The sequence below is a fragment of the Schistocerca piceifrons genome, chromosome 3 (assembly GCF_021461385.2).
Source record: "Schistocerca piceifrons isolate TAMUIC-IGC-003096 chromosome 3, iqSchPice1.1, whole genome shotgun sequence".
Taxonomy (NCBI): Eukaryota; Metazoa; Arthropoda; class Insecta; order Orthoptera; family Acrididae; genus Schistocerca; species Schistocerca piceifrons.
Genome location: NC_060140.1, coordinates 460,539,598 through 460,552,187, shown reverse-complemented (window position 1 = coordinate 460,552,187; position 12,590 = coordinate 460,539,598).

The following is a 12,590-nucleotide window of genomic DNA, read 5'->3' as shown; positions in this document are numbered from 1 at the left end:
TGGTTTCCAGGCACGGAATTAAGTAATAGACCATCAGGCTAGACACCAAACGCGGTAAATGTTCCGCTGTGAATTAAATTCTCGAATGGACTACCATGTCAGAAAGATCTGCCAGTAAACAATTTCGACGATAGATGCGTGCGGTAGTTAGATGTTAAACGGATTGACTTGAGCGTTTCCTCTGATGAAGAATACGAAAGACTTTTGCAGTGCGACAGGACATACATCAAAAAAAGCACTGAAGGCCGTCTGTACATTACATGTAATCTATTTCCTGCTGTCTGAAATATCGAAGACAGAACTATCAATTGACGTGAAACAAAATTTGAAACGTACAATTTATGTGTCCAGGAATACCGACTATCGAAAAAAATATGGAAGCCACAATTTCTCATGTTTCTGTGTGCAAAGTCATTCAGTATCTATGAAAAATGAAAATTTCACACTTACGTAAGCTATCAGTTACGTGGGTATGCTTTCCCATAAATTTAGGTTCTATGAACTGGATGAAAATGTTGGAAATTCGTGAAATTATAATCCACAAACTTTTTGTTATTAACATTACGTTTATGATGAGACCTGTCCTTCAAACATCTTTTCCAGTTTTCCCACACACCTAATGTATTTAAGTGCAACATATTGAGTCCCCATAACTCGTTCTTCTTTAGTGTATCTGTCTTATAACAGGTTTCAACTGGAGGCTCTCCACAATGCCCTGTTCTGAGCACCTTCCTTCATCCGTCTGAAAGTTCGTTCCCTTCTAATATCTTCGATAACTTGTTTAACTATAAATCTGTAAACACAGATAAAAGTTACCAAATAACGCTGAACAGAATAATTTAGTTGGTTTTATGGAAACCACTCAATCTACTAATTTTACCACGCAGTGTTGAGTCCGTTTGATATCTAGGTGGTACTCACTTCTGTATGAGCACCTGAGGATACGCAGCCATTAGCGGATATTCTTATAATACACAGCAAACAAATGCACATTCCAGTACGAGCGCCGATTAACTTGCGCATATATACGTTGTCTCCTGGATGACATACGTACCACAAAATTTTGCTTTTTTAAGCTAAATATCTACAGTTCTCGCTATTCATATCTCAGTAGCGAATCCGTTTAAGAAAATAATTTTACATGTACACAGATTTATTTGTGCCTATATTCTGCCAATTGTCCGAATGTGAAAATATTTTGTAGGCTCCCATCTGCATCGGGAGAAATGATCATCGCAGTAAGAGAAATCAGAGCTCGCATGGAATGATTTAAGTGTTCCTTTTTCCACGCGCAGTTCGGCAGTGGAATGGGAGAGAAATAGTCTGAACGTGGTTTGGTGAACCCTCTGCCAGGTACTTAAATATTGATCTCGCAGTAGTCATATAGATGTATACTTCAAGCACATATCTAGACGTTTTCTGGAGCTTTGGCCTAGAGTCGTCAGAAACCATCATCAGCACTATGTCCAGCTGTTGGATCTACGAGGATAATAGCTTCAGTGACATTATTTCGCATAATCTGAGAAGGGATGGCATTACAACGTTTCGGACGATTCAGATTCCTCACTAATCATACTCCGATAAGCCATAAAGACGAGCACAACTTTCCTGTTTTCTGCCATAACCGATTGCGAGGAAGAAAACAAAACAGCAAATTGTCGTTTATATAATTTCCGTTTCACATTATATGTAAGAAGAAATAATATTTATGTAGGAGACAAAATTTATCTAATGATTTAAATGTCCTGCTATCGTAGTTAAAACTGACTACGAGAAGGGAATTTAAACCGCACAGTTTCACAGCGCAGCACAACACAGCATTTTCTTTCCCACAGTGATTTTTAAAAGAAAAACTGTACATTGTTATTTTTAAAAAAATCGTGTAAAAATTTGAAGTAAATCACTCAAGAACTTTGTGAGAGTTTTCGTTACAGTGTTTCCATCCTAACGCTTACTAGAACATGTTCAAAAATTTGAAGAACTTTCAGAAATGTTTGGTACAACGTTAAGTAACGTTTTCTCTGTACATAGTAGTATAGAACAGATGTATTTTATCGGAATCAAACACATCTACGGCCCATATTTTTTGCTCTCGACAATTGCTTAGGTGTATAAAGAAATCGACAGTATCTGCTGCTTCAACGGTACTACGAAGTTTCTCTCTGCAGTGAATCCACGCAGTGCCTTCCGAGTAACTTTCTGGCTGTTAATGTGATTATATCGGCGCAAAAATTTTCTAGAGTAGAGGGTAATTCTTGATCTGCCTGTTCACAATTAAGCCTTGTTTGAATTAAGCATGGAAACACAAAACTGACTGCAATATTTTCCTAACAATACCAACGCATTTTTCATAAGGCTTAGTACCCCAGGGGGGGGGGGGGGGTTTGAGGATGGGGTTTTACATTGTGCCCATTACAGAAAAAATAAAAAATAAAATTTGACTAATTTGTGTTTACTTTTGTTAATAAAATACTTTTTTAAATATGTACTGATGTATGAGTAGGGTCCAGAACTTGAAAATATCTTTTAACACAATCTTAGCAATATCAATACATTTTCCGTAATGTGTACACAGAGAGGAAGAGTACTTTATGACCATAAAAATTTCAAATAATAGCAATTTCATTAATTATCGTTGAGTTGAAGATATATATATGTTTAAGGAGGGCCTAGAACAGAAACATATGAATGACATTTCTTGTGAAAAGTCACATTCACTACCAAGACCTAAGCTTTTGAGTTTCGTATTACTCAAAAATTCAAAACACTTACGGAATCTGATATAAGAAATCACTAAAACAATAAATACATTTTTCACAATTTTAACATGTGTAGTACATGACTAGATTATAATAGTTTCAAAAGGTGAGCATAAAGTGTCTCTGCCCACTGGCCCCCCCTCCCCCCCATGGTGTTACGAGATTTAGGGGTACTGTAGTCTTTCTCCGAAATTACAAAAATTACACGGAAAAGCATTTTCCAAGTATACAAAGCTGTTCCAAGGTGTAGCTAGGCACCAATATTCTATTCAAATTTAAAACTGTTGCAATCTAGAAAATTTAGTCAATAGCTTATTTATGGTTTTCATTATTGCCCTGCTACTCAATAATAATCAGTAAGTGGAACCAGATTATGGAGAAATGTTATCAAAAGCAAGTTACTAATGTAAAACATTTTGAAATACAAGCTATTGGCAACTAACGCCAGTTGACACCAAGACAGGGAAAATTATTAAGACATTAAAGAAACTCAGTTTAGTAGTAAAAATCACGTGTTCCATTGTAGGAGACCTTCCCATTCAAGGGTCAAGATGGTGCACGATTGTCGAAGACAGCTCAACCGTCCACACGTTATGTAACTGGTTTTAAAGATATACGGAATTTCACTCGCTATAAAACTCCGTAAATGAAGAATTAAAAGTGTCCTCCAAATAGGTTGAATATATTACACGGCAATTAAAAATGGAGAACTCGTGATATTAACAAAACGCTGTCTCATGTCTTACAATACCCAAAAACAGTAGAAAATGTCGGACACGGCGTATGGCCGTCTCTGGAGTGCGTCTTCCTCCATGTGGATCTAAAAACGATCACTGGATTGAAACATCGACCAGGAAATATCATGCTTTCCTACGTATACTATCCTCTAGGTACATTACACACCCCTCAGTGGTCAAATATATCACAGATGTCCTTAGAATATTCTTTAATTTTTAAGACACAGAAGGAAACAAAAGACTCATTTCTCTCTCGTTATCGGAAGCGACTGTGTTTTTAATAGTAATAGCAAGATCGTTGTAACCATTGTCGAAGCTAACCTTCCATGTGAACCCTGTGAACTTCCGTTAAGCTTCTGAAACCACATTATACGAAAAATACGTGCATTACGTATAGTGCAGACACGCTGGACACAGTCTTTGGTTATCATTAATACGTAGGTACTGTGACAGTAAGACTCATTTGCCGAAGAACGGATCACGAAAGCATCTGTTTCATACCATTTAAGACATCATTAATGACATAAATGGCATAAAATTCATTTTAAAGGTCTACCAGTTACAAGACCTAAGAGGGAATGTGTCGCATTGCAGATTCAGCTGAAGACGGAAATTGTATAGCTAAATCTAATATAGCAATCTCTGTTCCTGGACGTAATACATAAAGATAAATGAACACTTCCTATCATTATTTTTGGACCGAAGAGCTGTCACCAGTGATTTCATTTCGTCCACTGAAACACGTGCTTGTTGTTCAAAGAATAGTAAATAACTGCTTCCTAATACCCATACACGCCTAATGCTAAAGGAATTTACTTGTTGCAGGGATGTACTCTCGCCTCAGAAACCTCCTGCGCCCAAATGATTTACCCTGTGACGAATCCACGCCGAACGCTCCCCGTGCGTCTGTGTATTTTCACGCCTCTTGCGATGCTGTTCTCATGAGCAAAGTGAGTCACGACAACAATTACACTGACGCACTAGGCGGCACCTGTGATGTTGGCCGCTGTTTCGAGAACGAATCGATTCCACGATATCGACCTCTGAAGGGAATTTACACTCAATTGCTGCGAATTTCGGAACCATTAGGCGGCATTTATGAAAACACTAATTAAATGTACCCTACAATTCCCCTGAGAGGTGAGGAAAATTGTCTTCAGCAGAACGAAGTTCAGAGGAGCCTGTTCTCTTGGCTGCGGCGTAGGGGGAGCGCAATATGTTTTTAGAGTTCGGAAATCCCAACCTAATCCAACCGTCAGAAACATGGTATCCTTTTATTTTCCTTCGACTGTAAGGTTTCTGTAGCGAAGTCGTTAAGCTGCATTTAGTAAATGATCTGAAGTTGGCGAATTCCAATTTTAGTGTCATAAAATTACTTTCATGAGTTGTTTGCTGACACAGTAGTACAATACAAAACAGCAGTAAGTTCCGCGCACTTTCGCCCACTCTCTTTGTGTGGTCGATACTTTCGTCGTTCTGCTGTACGGGCAAGATTAAGTCCCATCAGCATATTAACAGACTACTTAAAAACACCCAGTTTAAGCTAGAACAGGGAAGTATCGGTGCGGTTTCATTCCTAGACGTGAAGACTTACAGATCTCCCAGTGGCAAACTGGGACACCGTTTCTGCTGTAAACAAACGAACACCAGTCGGCACAAACACGTTGAATGCCTCCGGCTATAAAATGCTCCGTACCACACAGTTGAACGCGTTAGCGATGCATCTGCATTTACATGATTATTCTGTAATTCACAATTAAGTGCCTGGCAGAGTGTTAGTCAAACCACGTTCAAGCTCTTTCTCTACATTTACTCTTTCGAATAGAGCGCGATTTTTTCAGGGCGAGCCTCTGACTTCCCTTATTTCATTATGCTGATCATTTTGCCCTAAGTAGATGGGTACCAACAAACTATTTTAACACTCTGAGGAGAAATTTATTTACTTATTTAGTTATTTATTTATTTCATTAACGGTACAGAGTAACCCACCACCTTGAAATGTAAGGTGGGTCGGATGCTTCTGAATCTAACAGCAAAGACTTCTCATTGCTACAGTCTTATTAGTATACAGTTGTTAAAGTTTTTTTTAAATAATATAAAGAACAGAATATATAAAGGTTTCTGTGAGGTTACTGCGAATTGATTGCTTAACAATTGTTAAAATGGTTCCATAGAATTTGTTACTACCTTGTTGATGAAAATATAATTTATATAACGCAAATGTCAAAGAAAAATAAAAAAAATGAAACGTAACACAATGATAGTGGTTAAGAATAATTTTTAGTATATAGAGGGAAGTGATATGCTGTATTTTGATGAGTAATACAGTCTAAGTAGCATGTTGTTTAACAATGGTCTGTTTCTACCTATTTCAGATGAGAAGGTCTCGGTACAACCACGAGCTATTCTCATCTGAAATGGTTTGTGCTAATGTATGTTTACACAGATTATACAGATTAAATGCTGATTGAGTACTTCATACATGGAAACACATCAATTTTAGCTTCACATGAAAAATACACTTACGTTTGTAACTTGTTAGTTGAAATAGAGTATAGTTCATTGTTAGTTAAATGCATTATTCCTTAAATAACTTAATTCATTTCTGAGGAGAAAGTTGGTGACTGAAATTTCTGCCACAACGAAAAGTGACTATGTATTAATTAGTGCCGCTCCATTTCGGGCAGTCGCCGATACATTTGAGGGGGGGGGGGGGGAGAAGGGAGGGGGCGGCTTCTTGCGGGGCAGCCCGCATTGCCATCCGCGCCGCTGCCGTCAGTCAGCCCACACGCTATTCGTTCGTTTCCTTCGTCAGTCGACTCGACTGAATCCAGTTATCGAGTAGTTGTACTTTCCTATGTAGCACGTGCGTCCGCGTCAGTGCATTTTACACGTTTCTGTCTGGCACATAGATATCGGTTTAATGAATTAACTCTGTTGAACACTCACCCTGACATTGATTGGCCTATTGACGATGGAATTAACCAATTTTCCACGAAGAATAGGCGCATAGAATTCATCATTTAAGGAAGGAAACCACAATTGTAAGTTTCTTATATCGTAAAATGGCATTGTCTTGTACATGTGTATAATCAGTTTAAATAAAACTTTCTTAAACTTTGCATGTGACTTGATTACTTTTTATTACTGCAAAAGTAAAGGTAGCTCAAGATATCTTTAGCGCCCCCCCCCGCCCTGATTTCGGATATCATAACCGTGCCATTCCCTCCCCTATTTCCCGATAATACAAAAACAGGTGCCCTTCTTTGAACTTTTAGATGTTCTCTGTCAATCGTATATTATGCGGATCCCACATCTCACAACAAAACTCCAGGGCGGACAAGCGTATTGTGTGCAATCTCTGTAATACACCTGTCGTATTTTTTAAGTGTTCTGCCAGTAAATCGCAGCCTTTGGTTTGCTTTCTCCACAACATTATCTGTGTGATCGTCTCAGTTTGAGTTATCCGTAATTGTAATGCGTGAGTATTTAACTGAATTCACAGCCTTTAGATTTGAGCGATTTATCGTCTAAACGATGTTTAGCGGATTCCTTTTCGTGCTCATGTGGATAACTTCACACTTATAATTATTTAGATTAAGTTGTCACTTTTCGTCTCGTACAGATATCTTGTTTAAATCATTTTGTAATTGTTTTTGATCATCTGATGACTTTACAAGACAGTAAATGTCAGGATGATCTGCAAACAATGTAAGAGGGCTGCTCAGATTGTCTTCTAAATTGTTTATGTAGCTCAGGAACAGCAGGGGGCGTATAACACTTCCCTGGGGAATGACAGAAATTACTTCTGTTTTACTCGGTGACTGTCCATCAGTTACCTCGAACTGTGACCTTTCTGACAGGAGCTCACGAAACCAGTCGCACAACTGAGGCGATACTGATTAGGCTCGCTATTTAATTGGTAGTCTGTTGTGAGGAACAGCATCAAAAACCTTATGGAAATCTAAAAATATGTAATCAATTTGACAAGCCCTGTTGATAGTAATCATTACTTTGTGAGAATAAAGAGCTGGTTGAGTTTCACAAGAACGATCTCTTTTGAATCCGTGTTGGTTATTTGCCTCTAAGTCGTTTTCTTTCTTTGGTATTGGTGCGACTTGTGCAACTTTCCAGTCTTTAGGTACAGATCTTTCGCCGAGCGTAAGGTTGTGTATGATTGCTAAGTATGAAGCTTTTGTGGCAGCACACTGACGTAACTGGTACACAATATGCACCGGAGACCGTGCATTTATTAAGTGATTTAAGCTGCTTCGCTACACCGACGATATCCAGCTCTCCGTAGCTCACCCCGCAATTGTTCTTGATTAGAATTATGGATTATCGACTTCGTCTTCTTTGGCGAAGGAATCTCGGAAAACCGTGTTTAGTGGTTCTGCTATAGTGACACTGTCATCAGCAACATCACCATTGCTACCGCGAACTGAAAGTATTCATCGCGTCATGCCGCAGGTGTATTTTACATACGGCCAGAATCTCTTTGGGTTATCTGCCAGATTTCAAGAATGAGTTTCGTTGTGGAATCTAGTAAAAGCATCTCGCACTGAAGTTGACGCAGAATTTCCAGTTTCTGTAAAGCTTAGAAAATCTTGGAGGTTTTGCGTTCTTTTCAGTTTAGCATACCTTTTTCGCTGATTCTGAAATAATGTTTTATCTTGTTTAGTCTATCAAGGTGGGAGGATCTAAATCAGATGTAGCAGTTCTTATCAAAAGAAAATGGAAAAAGGAATAAGTTATTAATAAAAACTCTTGTAATAAAATTGGAATTCATTGGGTTTTATGACTCCAACAAAGATGTGTCTGACGAGAAGCGACTTAAATGGACGAAGTGGAAAAAGTTTAAATGATGACGTTGTGGAATCAAGGGGCGAGGATGTGGAAAGCGATGACGAGAGGAGGTTGATTAACTTCTGTAAGGTTCAGAAGTTAACCGTTATGAACGGCCCATTCCACTACAAAGAAACATATAAGGACGCCTAGGCCAATCCGTCAAGGAATCTAAAATCAATTATAGACTATATAACAGTGCGAAGGCAGAGGATAAGACCTCGATCGCTCTATATTTTATAGTTACTTCAAAAATTCCTTTTCCGAATAAGATCAAGATAAAACAGGAGGAGAAAGAGGAGGTTCCAAAATATAGTATACATTCGCTACAAGCAGAAAGTGTGAAAAGTTTTTATCAGGAAAGATTAAATATAAGATTGTATGCCATGGAACAGGACTTGATTACTAATAAGCTATATGGTTTCCTGAAACACACAATAAAAGATGCAGCGAAGGAGGCCTTAGGATGGAAAGGGGGAGGAGAGTAACAACTGAACGGATGACCGCGAAGCAAAAGAAGTAACTTATCACACTCGGTTAAGCGCTAGGATTGAAGAAGACTGAAGAACAAGTGATATAAAAGGAGGACTAAGAACTTAACAAGAAAATATAAGGAAGAGGAATGGGAAAGAGTATGTGGGGAAATAGAAAATTCGCTTGGGTATAGAAGATCAGCAGAGGCATGGAGGATGATATGGAAGATGAAAGTGGTTAACATTCCCGAACCCACCATACAAATTGTATCTATTGGAGAGTTGAAAAACACTTTGAACAACGTCTGGTAGAAAAAAGAAGAGACCACGTGAAGGAAGCCTACCAAAATAGGTAGGTAACACAGAACCTATACTAAAGTAAGAAATAAAAGAGGTGCTGAAAAAAGGCAAAGCACCCAAATACTTGCAGGGGAATTAGTGTCAGCAGAGTTTTTAGCGCCATTCTGATAAACAGGTTGGAGAATGGGATTGCCGGCCGCTGTGGCTGAGCTGTTCTAGGTGCTTCAGTCCGGAACCGCGCTGCTGCTACGGTCGCAGGTTCGAATCCTGCCTCAGGCATGGATGTGTGTGATGTCCTTCGGTTAGTTATGTTTAAGTAGTTCTAAATCTAGGGGACTGATGACCTCAGATGTTATGTCCCATAGTGCTTAGAGCCATTTTATCCGTTTGAGAATGGGATTGAGGGAAAAATTCCAGGAACAGCGATGTTTTACAGTTGGACAGTCTTGTATGGATCATATTTTTAGTCTTAGGCAAATAAGTGAGAGGGCGTATTCTATGGATTAGGAAGTATATTTGATATTTTTGGATTAAGAGTAAATGCATGAGTCTATACCCATGAATGGAATATGGAAATCAATAGAGCATAAAGGCGCAAAAGCACAACCAATAGCACTAATTTGGAGAATATATCAGCAATCGTACGCAGCAATTAAAGTAGGAGAAAACTGAGTGAGACATTAAAACATCGAAAGGACTTAGGCAGGGCTGCAGTATTTCGTCGACCCTGCTTAAAATATATATGCAGTATGTGTTGGAGCGGTTGAATCAGTCATGCTGAGGCATGGGAATTTCTTTCCAACCTGGGGCTATCTACTCATTATTATTGTTTGTCGATGATCAGGACCGACAGTTCAGAGTAGAGAGCATGTCAGTTTTATGATAAAGAGTTAATGGATGCATTTGAACGAGGCGAGCTTATAATTAAAAACCACTAAAACGGAATGTCTGGAGGAGATGTAAGTGATGTAGTAATGCCGCAAGGAACTATACAGCAGTAAAACATTTTATATACTCAAGATCGATTACTCCTTCCTCGGGAACCTGTGAATCAGATGCTAGACGCACAATCCATCAGGCAAGAGGAGGAATTAAAATGCTGAATGGAGTTCTGTGGAGCAGGACAATATCGAAAGAAACAAAGAAGAGCGTAAAGTATACTAATGCACGGTGCAGAAAGTTAGACCCTGGTGGAACGGTAAAGAAGCAGAGTGGAGGCAGTGGAGGTGGATGGAGAAATGAGTGCACGTAGGATATCCAAGACCCAGCGGAGATAACTGAAGAAATTACGGAGATAATGGATATGGAACAACCAACCGAGCAAAGAACTGAGAATAGAGTTGTTCAATGAACAAGAATGTGGCAGAGGCAATCCGGGATTGGTCGGTGCCATGAAGGAGAAAGCGTGGACGGCAGAGATTAACATGGAGAGCGGGTGTGATTACAATAATGAGAAAGAGACATCTGGAAGAGGAAGGCTACCATGATAGTGAAAGCTGGCGAACGAGAATATATGACCACTGCTGAAGAGCACAGAAGCCCTTGAAAGCTAGTAAGTGAGCAACAAACTCCTACTGCCGCAGATATTATCTCTTTTTTTTTTAAATTTAAACCACATCTGGTCTACACTTATACTGTTGGAATGGAGTGTCTCTTAGCAGAGCGTTGAGCGTGCCGGGCGCCTGCTGCGGTCGCCTACGCAGCAATGTTAGCTGAACGGTTGTTGTGTACACACTGTTGGTAGCCCCTTGGTTCACCTGTGTGGTCAATTGGTCGACAGTTGCACGTTTGTTTGCCAATACAAATCGCCGCAGCCGTCGTTTATCCGCGTCATCTACGGCTTGTGGTGCACGACAGTTACATCGGCGACAGCTACGGATAGCGCATTTTGCCTTGCACCGTATAGTTTAACCATGGAGGATGGAGATACCACTGTGTGGCAGAACTCCAACACCGACGTCGTCATGATTTTCGTGTTTGAACAGATGAAATAATGCCTTGTACAAGCAAGATCTTTTTCAAGTTATCCATTGTCGGTAAAATGTGTCACATTGAAGAATAAATACACTCCTGGAAATGGAAAAAAGAACACATTGACACCGGTGTGTCAGACCCACCATACTTGCTCCGGACACTGCGAGAGGGCTGTACAAGCAATGATCACACGCACGGCACAGCGGGCACACCAGGAACCGCGGTGTTGGCCGTCGAATGGCGCTAGCTGCGCAGCATTTGTGCACCGCCGCCGTCAGTGTCAGCCAGTTTGCCGTGGCATACGGAGCTTCATCGCAGTCTTTAACACTGGTAGCATGCCGCGACAGCGTGGACGTGAACCGTATGTGCAGTTGACGGACTTTGAGCGAGGGCGTATAGTGGGCATGCGGGAGGCCGGGTGGACGTACCGCCGAATTGCTCAACACGTGGGGCGTGAGGTCTCCACAGTACATCGATGTTGTCGCCAGTGGTCGGCGGAAGGTGCACGTGCCCGTCGACCTGGGACCGGACCACAGCGACGCACGGATGCACGCCAAGACCGTAGGATCGTACGCAGTGCCGTAGGGGACCGCACCGCCACTTCCCAGCAAATTAGGGACACTGTTGCTCCTGGGGTATCGGCGAGGACCATTCGCAACCGTCTCCATGAAGCTGGGCTACGGTCCCGCACATCGTTAGGCCGTCTTCCGCTCACGCCCCAACATCGTGCAGCCCGCCTCCAGTGGTGTCGCGACAGGCGTGAATGGAGGGACGAATGGAGACGTGTCGCCTGCAGCGAAGAGAGTCGCTTCTGCCTTGGTGCCAATGATGGTCGTATGCGTGTTTGGCGCCGTGCAGGTGAGCGCCACAATCAGGATTGCATACGACCGAGGCACACAGGGCCAACACCCGGCATCATGGTGTGGGGAGCGATCTCCTACACTGGCCGTACACCACTGGTGATCGTCGAGGGGACACTGAATAGTGCACGGTACATGCAAACCGTCATCGAACCCATCGTTCTACCATTCCTAGACCGGCAAGGGAACTTGCTGTTCCAACAGGACAATTCACGTCCGCATGTATCTCGTGCCACCCAACGTGCTCTAGAAGGTGTAAGTCAACTATCCTGGCCAGCAAGATCTCCGGATCTGTCCCCCATTGAGCATGTTTGGGACTGGATGAAGCGTCGTCTCACGCGGTCTGCACGTCCAGCACGAACGCTGGTCCGAGGCGCCAGGTGGAAATGGCATGGCAAGCCGTTCCACAGGACTACATCCAGCATCTCTACGATCGTCTCCATGGGAGAATAGCAGCCTGCATTGCTGCGAAAGGTGGATATACACTGTACTAGTGCCGACATTGTGCATGCTCTGTTGCCTGTGTCTATGTGCCTGTGGTTCTGTCAGTGTGATCATGTGATGTATCTGACCCCAGGATTGTGTCAATAAAGTTTCCCCTTCCTGGGACAATGAATTCACGGTGTTCTTATTTCGATTTCC